The following is a 16,984-nucleotide window of genomic DNA, read 5'->3' as shown; positions in this document are numbered from 1 at the left end:
GTTGAAGACTGAGATTTATTGGAAGAATCCTAAGGAAATGCAATCCGAAAACAAAGGAAGTAGGTTACAGTACACTTGTTCGCCCACTGCTTGAATACTGCTCACCAGTGTGGGATCCGTACCAGATGGGGTTGATATAAGAGATAGAGAAGATCCAACGGAGAGCAGTGCGCTTCGTTACAGGACCATTTAGTAATCGCAAAAGAGTTACGGAGATGGTAGATAAACTCCAGTGGAAGACTCTGCAGGAGAGACGCTCAGTAGCTCGGTACGGGCTTTTGTTGAAGTTTCGAGAACATACCTTCACCAAGGAGTCAAGCAGTATATTGCTCCCTCCTACGTATATCTCGCGAAGAGACCATAAGGATAAAATCAGAGAGATTAGAGCCTACACAGAGGCATACCGACAACCTTTCTTTCCACAAACGGTACGTGATTGGAATAGAAGGGAGAATCGATAGAGGTACTCAAAGTACCTCCGCCACACACCGTCAGGTGGCTTGCGGAGTATGGATGTTGATATAGATAGGTGTAGAAGGTGTAAGCTTGGTCAGCAAGGCACAATATGGAGTCTACAGGTTCCGATGAATGTGACAGCAGATGAAGCTGAAATTCAGACAGTAGTTTTCATGAGGCAGATGGTTCAGAGAGCCAGATCAGGCATGAAGGCGACATCAACAAGGGTGCGAAGACTGCGCCACAGCTGGGAAGGAGTCCTAACATCCAGACACACTTCATGTATCATTTGATGAAGCGCTTCCGATGGAGCGTGGGAAAGACATTTCATAATTGTGTTCTTTGTGACAGAGTATTTATGACGAGACAGGAGACAGAGCACCAAGTCACTAATTACATCCATATGCTCGTGGAGATGGGGGATTAGGTAAACAAAGTGAGAACCATTGTCCAATATATCATGCAAGTTCTCGACGGAAGCAAACCAAATGCGTGGGTTGTCTGTTGAGAGCGAAGGAAACTTTGGCAGTTGTGAGTGTGTGGGGTGAGTAAGCAGGTGAACACGGGAGGTAGCTGGGCTGGTGTTCAGAGACGAAGTCTTGCTTGAGTACAGCAGGTTGTCCAGCGTAATCGTCGCCCTGCTCCGTCGTAGTGTAATTCTCATCAAGGTGAGTAGCGGGCACGGAAACAAGTTTGACTTGCATAGTAGAAGGTGGCACCATTGTCAAATGCAGCAACGGGGAGCATGCCAACACATTGCAGGGTGCATTGCCAGGGGTCTCGGTTTGGTGGTAACAACATGAAGGACACAATACAGGCATGAAACTGGCACAGTCGAGGTGATCAGTATCACTTGATGTGAGTGGGGTGAAAGCATAGGAGCAGTGAATGCAGTATGTGGTGCAAGGTCCAAGACCCCAGTGCAGGGTGGGGGGGGGGGGGGGGGGGCAGGTGGTATACGGAAATGTAGTCACCTGGTGTGACAGGCATAGCTACAGCTGCAGATGACAAAAACAGGACAGTAACAGAAGGCGTGTGTGGTGTATAAGTTGCCCTGCCCACAGAATGTGGTGCTTGACTGTTTTTGGCATCCCAACCACAAAATGTCTGTTCCAGGAAGAAACACACACTGTGTGGTGAGGTCAGGTCTAAAATGCACACAAGGCGGAGATTGAGGCATCTGAGCAGGTACCCATGAATCCAGTCCAGGCAGAGATGTAGCATATGAGATGCCAGAACCATACTTTTGTTAAGTCTTATAGGTTAGTGACAGGCGGACATTCATGTTCCATTTTAACGGTGGTTTTCACTGTATACTGAAACGGGTTCTCACATATGTGATGTGAAATGTCTTGTGGAAGCACTTGGAAATACATTGACGATGGCAGAAGGTCCATTGTGCGTGGTAAGCAACACTGTCGATTGAAAAATTAACATGCAGACGAAACGAATGTAGATATTACATATGGTAGTGATTTAAACTTCACTAGTAACAATCAACCACGTAATGAATGCAATACATTGCAAAACTTTGCAAAGCATGGTGTGAAGAAATGTCTAAGAATATAGATAAGTGAAAGAAGTTAGCCCAGAGGACAATACAAAACCAGCGATTATGATTTTCCGTGGTCGACACTTGCCACAAACGTAAAAGCTTGATTATACTGCAATTCCTAATTGTCTACTTTCTCTGTGATGAAACATGGAGGAGAACAATATTCTCTTTATTAAATTGCTACATCATTTAGTGCATAACACACATATAAGTAAAACTACAAAAGGCAAAAAATAAGTTTTACAATGTTTGACACCTGATATGCAACTCACAGCCACCTTTGCTATTTTAGAGTTGTACATATCTGCACTGTAGCCAACATATTTGGTTGTTCTTATTACTTTCAAAATTATGGCTATTGGTCATTTATACTCTGTTCATCTTAAGAATAAACCTGATGTAAACATTATCCCATCTGCATTTGCTTGAATCTCATTGAATTTCGTTTCATGTGGAGCAGAAGCCAAGCTGTGACCAGTACATGCAAGTACGATCATAAGGATACATTTTATGCTGTGTTACATGCACATAGACTGAGTGATATCGCGGGACAACAGCTTTATCGGCGCATTAAACTTTGACAGCTCTGGCCAGCCAGCAGTCCAACTAACCAGCAACGGTGTGAGCAGTTGCAGTTCAAACATAAAAAGAGATGATCAAAGTAACAATATAGCTTTGAATGTCATTTAATTTTTAAAAAGAATGAAATAATATTCATTAAAACTCCAGCACTGCTGCGTGTTTCTTTGGCGACGAGATGGAAAACATATAATGCTCTCGTTCTTACCTTACATAGTCTTCTAATTATAAACAAGGGTGATGAAAATTCCTAACTTAAACGTGGGGTAATTTTTCTGAGTGAGTTATGTGTGATGCGAAAGCATATTGCTTGGATTTTTCCATACTGTAGAATACTGAAGCCAATGAAGGTATTAATTACAGTCAGTCGTTAGGTAATCTCTTAGCTCCTCCCTTATCTGAATCCAAGAAATATATTTCAGTTCTGGAACTGTCATCTGCTCCGTTGATAATGAGTCGATCAACAACAGAATCCACAAAGCCAATCAGGCTCTGCATTTTCTCCTCTTGTTTTAGAACATGCTGTTCGGTATCCCCCCAGCGTTCGGCAGTGACATGTGAAGAAGCTGAGTGTGTTAGTTCCATTGTGTCTGGCAGCTTAACAGTCTTGTTATTTCTCAGGACAAATCCCTTAACTTGGCTCCATTGGCTTCTGTTGGGTTCATATTGTAATGGTACAATGGCAAATGTAAAAATGCAGCATTTGTAAGATGTGCTTGATGCTGTGAAAATGATTGTTTTCTGTGTTTCCACGACACTTATCTACTTCTGTTGTATAAAACAATGGATACAGTCCAAAAAAAGAGTATTTGGTTTTTCATTTTTGCCTTAAAAATTAAATAGTTATGTTTTCTTAATTTAAGAGCAACCTTTATTAACAGTCTTTCATAAAATGTTGATAATTAAAAATTTATATTTGATATGAAAACAGAAATTTTGCATACAATATTTAACTAGAATGGAGAAGACATGCATTATTCATAAAAAATGATGATGAATTTTACAATTACAAGATGTAAGTATTTCAAACTGAACAAGGAAGAAAATTACTTTGACGAGACTTGAAACCATTAACCATGACTTGCAGTGAATAATCAGTCTGCTACGCTATACGTGGTATGTGAATTTTAAACTCAACTGTTTGTAATATAGTCCCTTGGAAAACTTGAAAGATGATTATCTCTGTAAATTTATGAAAAACATTAGGAACGACCTATTTCTCGGCACTTTTTAACTATGTTCCATACGTGTATTTCACTATGGAACAGGTAGCAGCCTCAGCCATTTTCATACTGCGTATTAACAGCACGTCAGTCGTGGCACAACAGTGCAGGGCTGTGACTGTACATGATTTTTTAAATAAAAATACATAGCTGAAGCGTGATTAAGAAATACTTTGATCCCTGTTAATACATTTAAATATCTTAAAGTTTCATTTAATGTAACTTAGTAATTATATATAGCATATATAGGACCTACTTCCAAGAGCGTAACAACACCAGTGTGTGTGTGCTACGGCTTCTGACCAGTCATCACTTTTGTGTTTGTTTACATCAGGTTTATTCTTATGATGAACAGAGTATAGTACCAAGAGATATTTCAGTGGATGAAAAGAATGGTGGACAACAGTACAGTTAACATTACCACAGTGGTACATTGTTCATCAGAATACCCCTCCAGTAAGCACACACTGTTGCCCACTAAAATTACAAGACTGATAAAGATAGCAAGTGAGAAAAATTTACTTCTTTTGCCTATACTTTATAGTAGAAAGAATACGTGATTAATTTTTAGATGATTTAGGAATGTACGGGGTGCTCAACTTAGTACACAAAGCTGTTGCCTCTCGCAGCAACAATGGCACTACCCAGCTGAGCTACTCAGTTGGATGAGAGAGTTCATCAGTCACAGTAGCTGCCGAGTTATGGTATGCCAGTCTTTCAGTAACCAATGACAAGGTATTTTGGGTGGTTGAGAAATCTGGAGAATGTGCTGGCTACGGCAACAGTTGAACACCCTCTATGTTAAGGGAGGTAAACACAGCATCGGCAACGCACTGTCTTGTTTTATTTTGTTGAAAGGTGATGTCACGGAGACACTAAAGATGGGCAGAACTGTCAGTCCTAACACATCAGACATGTATCGGCTGCTGTCCAAATTACCAACAATGCAAACCAGAAGTAATCATGTTGTCAGCCCAATAGCCCTCAGTTCTCCTCATAGCCTCCACGCATCAATACATCCATTGTGATGATATATGTAGTACTGCAACTAGCCAGAAAAGATGACATAATGCCGCTCTTGTGTAATGTGTTGTTTTCACGCGTAAAGGGGGCCAATGAGTGATGCTATCTATATTAATCAATGCTGCCTCTCTCTTCTTCACATCAGTGATCTAATATCAAGTGAGGTGGCACAGTGGCGTTAGCACATCGACTCACATACAGGAGGATGACGGTTCAAATCCCTCGTGTGGTCATCCAGATTTAGGTTTTCCATGATTTCCTTAAATCGTTCCAGGCAAATGCCAGAGTGGTTCCATTGAAAAGGGCACAGCTGATTTCCTTCCCCATCCATTCATAATCAGAGTATGTGCTCTGTCTCTAATGATTGGGCTGTCGACTGGACGTTAAACTCCAAATCTTCCTTCCTTCCTTCTCAACGATCTAATGATCTTTTGCTGATTACGCTTATGAATCAGACAGTGAAAAGCATGACTGATAACAGTTCATGTTGGGTCACACACTGCACAATTTATTATTATCAGAGTTATTACTCATTTGAAAAGCAATTTAACTACAGTCAATTTTATCTACATCCTGTATGCTGCCATTGGACATTTGTTACTTCACATTGAAACCTTAAGCCTGCCCGAAGACAGTATGGGTAATTAGCCTGAATTATCAGCCATCCAACAACAAAAACAACAATGGACTCTAACCATCTCCGTGTTACCTAAGTGCTATGTCAGAAAGCATTTCAGTGGGTAAAGATTGCTCTTAAACTGCTGGACATGGCGAAACCAGCAGTAGCTGCAGTAATAGAACACATACTCTGCAGTTTTGCTAAGCAATAACGTACAAAAAAAGTCACAAAATTTAATGAATATTCTGATGTGGGAGGATATAGGGTCCTCATAGGTGCACCGTTGTTGGCACACCTCTCTCTGCTGCCACAACAAGGGTCACCATGGTGCTCGAGACATCATCGCAGAGTATGTGTGCATTCTTGTCTGATTGTAAACAAACCCACTTCCTGACTCAAGATGTATGATGTGGCTGGCAATCTTGCGTGGCCAAACTAAACAGTATGTCTGTCCCCTTGGGTGCTAGTCCAGCAGAGTTTGCAGGGTTCCTGCATGCCATTGAGTATGGCGTTCCTGAACTCTTCAGTTCCATATACCCGTAACAACATCCTGATCAAAACAAGCAGTTATTTTACAGAATGATAAATTTCAGTTCTCAATGGGTCAGTATCCTGCCGCTCGCGAATTCTGACGTGCTGATAGAAATTTCTTCTTCTTACATGTGGTATAAAGTGATATTCTTACAAACAAACAACATTCATATCTGATTTCCGAATGAGAAACTTGTTGTGTAATCTTTCCTTATGTTACAGAACATAGATGGAGTTACTCCTATTTACTTTGTTAGGTGGGGTTTAAATTCATATCCAAGTGTGTAGTATATACTTCGTGCTAATTTTACATTTGTTGCACATTAGCTTTATGGTGTTGCAATTTTAATGGTCCGCAGTGTAATTCGTACACAACACAATATGAGTTTAAATATTATAAGTAATACTACCAGGAAACATTACATTTATTTAACACTGCCAGATAAGTTCTCAGGATGTGAAGTTCACTGTGATACATAGTAAGAGTCATTTGGATCCAACACAGTAATGAAAATACAGTGGGGTCCACAAAAAAGGAAACTCTGTTTGATAGTCAAACTCAATGAAAGCAAATGACATACAGTTACAATTCTTGAAAGTGGGGAAAGGTTATTTTGTGTGTGTTCAAAGTGACCTTCATTAGCAGCCAAACAAAGTCATGCTGCTCAACTGTTGACCGAACTGCAGCTGTCATTGTTGCCAGTGTATATGTGCGCAGGATGCTTTGATGATTTCTCGTAGTTCATTCAGTGTAGCTAGTTTCTGTTGATGAACTTCATTTTTCAAGGTCCCTGTAGGTAGAAGTCATGGCATGTGAGGTCTGGAGACCACGGTGAGTACTCATCAGCTCCTCTTCAACTTATCTATTGTTCATGTAGATCTTTATCTAAGAAAGGTTTGACATCTCTGTGGTAGTGAGGCGGAGTGCCATCTTATTGCAGGTAAAATCTTTAATTTCCAAACACCTCGTGGATGGCAGGTAAAATTGATGTTTGCAGCATATGAAGATACACCTCACCAGTTACGGTACCTTTAAAGAAAAATGTGCCTATCAAACTGCACAATGACAGACCACATCACACATTAACACCCAGTAGATTAAGATGTTTGTCCGCTTGAATGTGAGGATTTTCAGAAGCCCAGTACACACAGATGTGGTGGTTTACATTATTGTTCAAAATTGGGCCTCGTCAGACAATATAACCATCCCTGCAAACTGTTCATCCTTGCGAAGCCGCTCCAGGCAAATGCTGGGATGGTTCCTTTGAAAGGGCACGGTCGACTTCCTTCCCCGTCGTTCCCTAATCCATTGAGACCGATGACCTCGCTGTCTGGTCTCCTTCCCCAAACAACCCCCCTCCTCGCGAAGCGTGCCTTAAACAATTTGTCGTACTCCACCCTCCAATCTGGGTCATCCTCATTCTTAGTAGGCAGCGATCTAGGAGTATACACTTTCCACTTTGCAGCCTTCAGAATTTGTCATATACTTGAGCGGCCAAACCCACTTTCATGTGCAGCTTGCAACACAGATTTTTGAGGTGGCCAAGTAAAATGTTGCAACAAAGCCAGCGCTGTAAGCTGGACTTGTTGATGTTTTTGCTCAGCCAGTCCTTTCCTCATGCCCATCCTGAACAGTACCTTCAGCTTCAAGTTTATTCTGAATACAATAAATTGTGGTATGTGTCAGTGACTGAGTTCTGTACACATTACGTCATTGCCATTGTACCTCTGTCATGTTTCCATACTAGCGGTACCACTTCCGTATGGCCTTGCATTTCTCAGATGACAATCTTAATTCGTTTATTGTTGCACTGTCATCTGCTGAAAAACGCGCACTAAGATCTGTGAGGAAACAATGGACTACGCTACCATGCAAAATTGCAATGGTACGTCATTTTCATCCAAAAATTTTAACTACCAAAGAGTGTGTATATTTTTTTGCACCCATCTGTATATGGTTCAGGCGTCTCTTGTAAGAAGCTTCCAAAACCATTGCTAATGTGCTTGGTTAGCAAATGACTTAGATTGGATAAAGTGCACATTTTAGGTTGAGGAAATTACTGTGCTCTGACCACTTGTAAAAAGCTGTCACTGTGCCCTTAACGCCGGCCGCTGGTGGCCGAGCGGTTCTGGCGCTACAGTCTGGAACCGCGCGACCGCTACGGTCGCAGGTTCGAATCCTGCCTCGGGCATGGATGTGTGTGTTGTCCTTAGGTTAGTTAGGTTTAAGTAGTTCTAAGTTCTAGGGGACTTATGACCTCAGCAGTTGAGTCCCATAGTGCTCAGAGCCATTTGAACCATTTTTTGTGCCCTTAACCACCTTAAAATTACTGCCCTCAAGCAGCTTTTAGAAAATTTTCAGGAGGCATTTTACAGCAGTCCAGTGCTTTGAGGAAATATGTGGAGAACAATGTACAAATCACACAACGGTATTCATATGGTTCATAGTGATTCAGAGAGGTGACTGAACCCTGAGAATGCTCACAACTCAACGCAGCCTCCTGCTCTGGTCACTGAAAAAAATGTTGTCATTTTGTGAAAATAGGTGAAGAAAGATGAGTGTTTATCAAATCACAGGATAGAGGGATCATTGGGTATGTCTGTATGTGCAGTCTACATTGTTCTACCTTGCTGTTGGTGGAGAGGCATTGGTGCCTCAACGATACAGATAGCCGTACCGTAGGTGCAACCCCAATGGAGGGTTATCTTGAGAGGCCAGACAAACATGTGGTTCCTGAAGATGAGCAGCAGCCTTTTCAGTAGTTACAGAGGCAACAGTCTTGATTATTGACTGATCTGGCCTTGTAACAACAACCAAAATGGCCTTGCTGTGCTGGTACTGTGAATGGTGAAAGCAAGGGTAAACTACAGCCGTAATTTTTCCCAAGGGCATGCAGCTCTACTGTATGGTTAAATGGTGATGGCATCCTCTTGGGTAAATTATTCCGGATGTAAAATAGTCCCCCATTCAGACCTCTGGGCGGGGACTATTTAGGAGGACGTCATCATCAGGAGAAACAAAACTGGCATTCTACAGATCGGAGTGTGGGCTGTCATATCCCTTAATTGGGCAGGTAGGTTAGAAAATTTAGAAAGAGAAATGGATAGGTTAAAGTTAGATATAGTGGGAATTAGTGAAGTTCGGTGGCAGGAGGAACAAGACTTCTGGTCAGGTGCCCTATAAATACAAAATCAAATAGGGGTAATGCAGGAGTAAGTTTAATAATGAGTAAAAAAACATGGATAAGCTACTATGAACAGCATAGTGAATGCATTATTGTAGCCCACGCCCACCATAGTAGTACAAGTTTATATGCCAACTAGCTCCACAGATGAGGAGGAGGTTGATGAAATGTATGATGAGATAAAAGAAATTATTCAGATAGTTAAGGGAGCCAAAAATTTAATAGTCATTTGGGACTGGGATTCAATAATAGGAAAAGGAAGAAAAGGAAAAGTAGTAGATCTATATGGACTGGGGGGAAAGGAATGAAAGAGGAAGCCGCCTAGTAGAATTTTGCATAGAGCATAAGTTAATCATAGCTAACACTTGGTTTAAGAATCATGAGAGAATGTTGTATATGTGGAAGGTCCTGGAGACACCGGAAGGTTTCAGATTGATTATATAATGATTAGGCAGAGATTTAGGACCCAGATTTTAAATTGTAAGACATTTCTAAGGTGAAATGTGGACTCTGACCACGATTTATTGGTTATGAACTGCAGATTAAAACTGAAGAAACTGCAAAAAGTCAGGAATTTAAGAAGATGGGACTTCGATAATTGAAAGAACCAGAGATTGTTGAGGGTTTCAGTGGGAGCTTTAGGGAACGACTGTCAAGAACGGGGGAAAGGAATACAATAGGAGAAGAATGGGTAGCTTTGAGAGATGAAGTAGTGAAGGCAGCAGAGGATCAAGTACGTAAAAACACGAGGGCTAGTAGAAATCCTTGGGTAACACAAGAGATATTGAATTTAATTGATGAAAGTATAAAATATAAGAATGCAATAAATGAAGCAGGTGAAAGAGATTACAAATGTCTCAAAAATGAGATCAACAGGAAGTGCAAAATGGCTAAGCAAGGATAGCTAGAGGACAAATGTAAGGATGTAGAGATATATATATATCACTAAGGGTAAGGTGATACAGCCTACAGGAAAATTAAAGAGACCTTTGGAGAAAAGAGAACCGCCTGTATGAATATCAAGAGCTCTTATGGAAAATCAGTTCTAACCAAAGAAGGGAAAGTGGAAAGGTGGAAGGAGTGCACTTGAGGTCAATATTATGGAAATGGAAGAGGACGGATGGCCTTGGGAGAGCCAACCATGACAATTCTCTTCCATCTGGTAAGCAAGATATATATGAGACAGCGAAATACCCTCAGACTTCAAGAATAATATAATAATCCCAATTCCAAAGAAAGCAAGTGCTGACAGGTGTAAAAATTACAGAACTATCAGTTTAATAAGTCACGGCTGCAAGATACTAACATGAATCCTTTACAGAAGAATGGAAAAACTCATAGAAGCCGACCTCGGGAAACATAAGTGTGGTTTCTGGGGAAATGTAGGAACACACGAGGCAATACTAGGTTGGTTGGTTGGTTTGGGGAAGGAGACCAGACAGCGTGGTCATCGGTCTCATCGGATTAGGGAAGGATGGGGAAGGAAGTCGGCCATGCCCTTACAGAGGAACCATCCCGTCATTTGCCTGGACTGATTTAGGGAAATCACGGAAAACCTAAATCAGGATGGCCGGACGCGGGATTGAACCGTCATCCTCCCGAATGCGAGTCCAGTGTCTAACCACTGCGCCACCTCGCTCGGTTTGAGGCAATACTAACCCTATGACTTATAGAAGATAGGTTGAGGAAAGGCAAACCTACATTTTTGGCTGGAATACTCTCTTTCAAATTCTGAAGGTGGCAGGGGTAAAATACAGGGAGCAAAAGGAGGCTATTTACAATTTGTACAGAAACCAGGTGGCAGTTACAAGAGTCGAGGGGTATGAAAGGGAAGCAGTGGTTGAGAAGGGAGTGAGGCAGGGTTGTAGCCTGTCCACATGTTATTCAAACTGTATATTGACCAGTCAGTAAAGGAAACAATAGAAAACTTTGGAGTAGGAGGTAAAGTCCAGGGAGAAGAAATAAAACTTTGAGGTTTGCCGATGGCATTGCAATTTTGTCAGAGACAGCAAAGGACTTGGAAAAACAGTTGAATGGAATGGACAGTACCATGAAAGGAGAATTTAAGATGAATATCAACAAAAGCAAAACGAGGATAATGGATTGTAGCCGAATTAAATCAGATGATGTTGAGGGAATTAGATTAGCAAATGATACACTTACAGTAGTAGATGAGTTTTGCTATTTGGGATGCAAAATAATTAATGATGGTTGAAGTGGGGAAGACATAAAATGTAGACTGACAATGGCAAAAAAAAAAAAAAAAAAAACATTTCTGAAGAAGAGAAATTTGTTAACATCAAGCAAAGATTTTAAGTGTCAGGAAGTACTGTCTGAAAATATTGTATGGAGTGTAGCCATGTATGGAAGTGAAACATAGATGATAAACAGTTTAGACAAGAAGAGAATAGAAGCTTTTGAAATATGATACTATAGAAGAATTCAGATGATTAGATGGGTGGATCATGTAACTATTGAGTAGGCAACCTTGCCAAAAGAAGGGATCAGTGGGTAGGACACATTCGGAGGCATCTTGGGATCACCAATTTAGTACTGGAGAGAAGTGTGTGGGGTAAAAATCGTAGAGAGAGACCGAGATATGAATACAGAAGGGATTCAGAGGGATGTAGGTTGCAGTAGTTACTCAGAGATGAAGAGGCTTGCACAGAATAGAGTAGCATGGAGAGCTGCACCAATCGAGTTTTTGAACTCAAGACCACAACAACAACAACATTTTGGATGCATTAAAAATGCTAAATATGATCCATAAAATTTTGGAAGTGCCGCCTCATAATTACTGCAGGGAGTATACGACCAGGAAAAACCTGGGAATTTTTTCGTCTGGGAGAAAACCGGGAAAAAAACAGGAATTTTTTAGAATTCTTGCAATTTTTCATTGTTTTAGTTTTCAATTAAATTTTTATGATTTTGAGTGGTAAGAACTGGTACTGTAACAAAGGATATTACTGTATCCTGCTTCTGCAGAATAATACTGCAGCAATAAAACATGAATGAAAGAAAAAACCGAAAAAATAAATATACCATATACAACAACAAAACACAGTGCTCATACAAGCATCTGCCAATAGCAAAATGTGTCAAAGGCATTAGGAAGACTATGCAATGCTTCATAACAACAAATTGCCTCCGATGAGTGTGACGTCACAACTGTTTAGCAGTTACGAGCGGGCTCATGCACATGCGCAGTTGAGTGGCGCATGAGTAGTACCTTCTCCCACTTCTGGCTACAGAAATGTGGCTTTTGGATGTGTAAGCAGTTCAAGCAGGTAGATGCTACGAGGAAAAATTTTACTGGCACACCCAAGCTGCCAGACTCACGCATGCGCAGCACACCCGGATATGCGGTGAGGGGGGGAGGGGGGGGCTGCAAATTGAGGTATCTGATCAGGGCGGCAATTTCAGGAGGGGAGGAGGGGGGGGGCAAGTTTGTGTTCTTGGGGAAAAAAACCTTGCTTCACAAAGCGCCTTGCCTCCAGCACATGTTGGCCTATTGATTATTCATATGATTTTGAAACGCATCCCTGTTCGTTTTTGAACATTTTTGAACACATTCTAAGTTGATCTCTGAATGAATCATAAGTTGATTTTTGAATGTGTGCATAGTGTACATTGGTGTCTCTGACGGGGGAATCCTTGTCGCATCTAGAAATAACCTTTCCTGCAGATGAAAGAGGACGGGGCCATACGAAGTGAGTGGAGTAAAGCCGAACGGATGAATGCCAATCGCTGTCTGATTATGTGGTTGATTGGGTTTGCGAATGATCAGCATCGCTGTAATTATTAGTGAAAGCCGTAGATTCAGACTACCAGAGTGGAAATACACGACTAACAGGAATAACTGGTGAGAAAGATTAAGTGTTATCTTTTCCGTGAGTGCAAGAAAATGAAATTTTGACAGAAAATTTTTGCCAGATCGCTACACTAGTAAGGGCCAGTTGTAAAGCCCCTGACTAGCAGCCGCTTAAGTACTGTTCTGGAAATAGTGCAGAAAACGGGTTGTGCAAACATGTAACAATGCCTAACTGGAGAATAACCGCGGGATAACTAAACCGGTGATTCTGGCAGGGTTAGTGAAGTTAACTGGTGAATAAGTGGCAGGAATAGTTAGAGAATTAGTGATGACAAGATTGTTTGTTAGAACGAGGAAGCAGAAGAAGTGGGGACATCACACAAATTATGGAAGAACATGACGATTCCAAATTTATATAAAAATTTCGTACTACAACTTTTCGATCACTTGCTTGAGAAACTGGAGCATATGAATGAAATGCGAAACCATTTGCTAATTTGATGCCTTTTGCTTGCAGTAGGCCTAATCTTGTCGTGTTATAAAAATTACCATTTGTGCCCAAACAGTCTCATTTATTTGGTGTGTGTTACAATTTCTGCAACATTAGAAGGGGCTATTTTGCTTTATCTAGCAAACAGTGACAAAAATGTACATAATCAGATCGAGAAACCACACCAGTCTTGGGTACATTTGTATTAACAGCTTTTCAGTATTAGACAACGACATTTCAGTGTTTCATGTAGCAAAACGGTTGACGATCTTTGATGAGGTAATAGATTCTTTTGCAGAAAGGAAAGCACACCATGTAAAGCTGTAGCACGATTAGAGAGGAAAAAATGCCAGGAGCTAAGGATTGAAGAAATATGTACTGTCTTGCTTGTCTGTTATCTTTACTGGCTTTATGTATCCTACAATTAATTTTATGTCACATAAAACAGCAAGTTATTAGCTAATAGGCAGTAAAGAGTGCAAATTTTCTGAAGATTACTTGTTCTCCTGGTTATAAATAATCTCATCTAGTATTAATTGTGAGGGTTGTTTTTTTTAGTAGGGGCAGGATGTCAAGCAGGCTGACTGGGAGCAGTAGAGGCACCACAGGACATTTTGATTTCCACTCTCCTAAATATAGTTTGATGGCTTCATTATAAAATATACAAGCTTAAATTTCACAGAGCGAAATACAGTGACGTCCGATAGAAGAACGCTGTGTGAAGAGGCGTGGAAATGCACTTTGGTACACTTAAGACCAAATAACGTGTTGTACATTTCCTCGAACACACGTTTTATGTATCAAACTCTTCAGTAAGATATGTGCTACAAAATGAACCTATATTTGAAAGTTCAATTTTTTTATTTTATTTTTTATTTTTATTTGTTTATTTTTTTTTATATGTCCTATCTTGAATGCTCGAGAAGGGGGCGGTGGGTGGGTGGGGGGGGGGGGGGGGCGGCACTGTCTAGTATTGCCCCTGTTCGGAAATATCGTCGATCTGGGGCTGATGCACAGATCAGTCTGAGTTATAGTGGGGAAGTGCGTAGTCTCCACATGACCCGTGTTTACATTTAGTGATTTTGCTGTTTCCTTTTAGTTTACTGCTCTCACGTCAAATGAAAACAAGACGGATTTCTGTGGCCAGGAGCTATCAAGTGAATTAAAGTACATTATCATAATTACAGAAGGCTAAAATATGGTATTACTTGAAGGTTTTATTTTATTTCCACCTTTCTGACAGTCAAGCATTAATCGCCTTGCAGAACAATGAAGTTATTTTTGTCAGTTTGCTAAAGAAATTTGGCTTTTATTAATCCTTCCCTCTGAAGTAGTCAATGTATTTGAAATTAAGTGTTTAATCCCACACTATTGGTTAGTTTCAACTGTTCGCTGCATTTCAAGTGCATGTTTTCATCTTCTAGCACATATGGTGTTATACCATAATTAAGAACCAAACATGAGATAATACACTACTGCTACTCCAAGAAAATTTAGATCCCAAAAACCACACTGGAAAACTTAATATCAGGTCAAAGCATGCTTCATTGGGAATCTGGACATATGAGTGTGCACTTTAAGTATACACTTTAAATGTAAGATTTTTTTCATGTCTGGCGATCTCTGGCAACTGCTGAAATGAACCTATTTGTAATAGGTCACAGAAAAATATTGCGGTTGGTGGTTTGAAAAGCATTACTTTCAAAGTAAATTTCCTTTTATGCAAGTTGAACTATTTGTGAGAACGTACGATGAATTTCTTAAATCACAGAGCGTTTGACTCTCATTTAAAAACTAACCATTTGATGACCTGCCATTTAGAAGACTTTTGAGCTCACAAGATCAGACATTTATGTCGTTATTAAAAATTTTACTGGCACATTTGTGTGATGTATCTTAAAGTGTAACAGGCACAGAAAAGATCAACATTATATGTGAAAGCTTATTAACATTAGAGACCAACGTTATATGTGAAAGCTTTGCTTTTCTTGCTTATATTAATTTAAACCACTAACTTTTCCTGTTTGTGTGTTCGCACTACTTAGTGATGTTGCTATTGGCTGACTACATCACGTGTCTTATGCTCTGAATATCCGCTGTCTTTAGCTGGCGAGATCATGACATGAGCTATGACTGGCTTATAAAAGTGCATTGCAATCTCAATTTCATTGCTTGGGAAAGTAACATGCAATGTTTGGTGGAATTCAAATTTATCCTTTCAGAATACAAAGCTATGCAGCAGAAATGTTGCTGCACATCAAAGATCTTTTCAAAATGTGTTTTTTCCCCTGAGTTTCGTTTTCTGAAATGTGGGATATTCTATGCCTGTGTACAGAATCTTAACCATTCAAAGGATTGATAAGTTTTACAGTTCCAGGGAAATTATACTGTCACTTAGCACAGAAAAAGTGTGTTTTCACCCGGGAGAAAGTGTATTTCTAATTGGGAGAATCCGGGATTTTTTTTTTTTTTTCCTTGTCCACGTATACATCCTGTACTATTTCTTCTTCTTCTGTTTCTGCCATCTTCAGAGTGAATCGACAGATTGAAGCTACAGTACTCATTCCCTCATTTTAAACCACAGATATCCAAGCATTAGAGACTTTGATTGGCAGCAAAAAGTATCCATGAACTGACTCTGTGGAGACACAATCATACGTAAGTAACAAGGAAGAAAGCAGAGAGATATTTAAATTCTTACCTTTCCTGCATGAGTGGGAAATCTCTTAAAAAATAGATCGGATCCTCACCGAGCAAAAAATTAAAAGTAATTTTTCTTTCTTCGCTGCAGACAGCAACACTTTTGGGTTCCGTCAAAGATGACTTAATGCCCCACAAGGCAAAGGTTTAAAAGATCATTTGCAAGAGTGGCCTTTTGAACATCAGACTGACTGATGTGTTGGTAGTTGAGGTGACTAAGAAAGACTGACACAGATCTAACACATTAATAATTTTATTTACAATATGTACACTTAATAATTGATATGTCCATAACTTTAAATTACTGTTGAGTTCTTTGGCAGTGATGACTTGCATACAAGGAGAGTAATTTTCTTGACAGAAACAAATCGCCTTCAATGTTGATACAGTCTGATAGCCTCAGACTAGTAGTAATGCTCATTAGCGTCATGCTATGTTGATGTATTTAATCACTGCATTCTTCTGCTCTAATGTTAATACAAGTCTAAAGGTACAGTGCTTATTAGGGTGAAAGTCTGAGTGTGATTGCTTAAAAAGATGTACTGGCCAAGAGTTGCATGCAGTTAGGTCATATTAATTTGATGTCCTGTGATGGGGAGTATGTGCGTCAGCCTCCCATCAAAGACAATGAGCGATGGAAGAGTGAGCTCGCCAATGGTGTGCTGGGTTGAGATTTAAATGTGCTGTCACAAGTGTAGTTGTGCAACACATGGTGCACCAGATACGCTCTATAAAGACGCCAATGATACTACATTTGTTCCCTCCCCCCTCCCCCTCCTCCCCTCCAAAAGTGCACACCATTGTTGCATAGT

At 40.3% G+C, this 16,984-nt stretch overlaps 1 protein-coding gene across 1 annotated transcript in view; it reads left to right on the top strand.

Annotated features, from left to right (window-relative positions):
- The window catches only part of LOC126247573 (zinc finger protein 583-like), a 122,874-nt gene that overhangs the window by 48,091 nt on the left and 57,799 nt on the right, over nucleotides 1–16,984 (top strand). The window lies entirely within an intron of this gene.

This window comes from Schistocerca nitens, chromosome 1 (genome assembly GCF_023898315.1).
Source record: "Schistocerca nitens isolate TAMUIC-IGC-003100 chromosome 1, iqSchNite1.1, whole genome shotgun sequence".
NCBI lineage: Eukaryota > Metazoa > Arthropoda > Insecta > Orthoptera > Acrididae > Schistocerca > Schistocerca nitens.
This window is presented reverse-complemented; position numbering and strand designations above follow the sequence as displayed.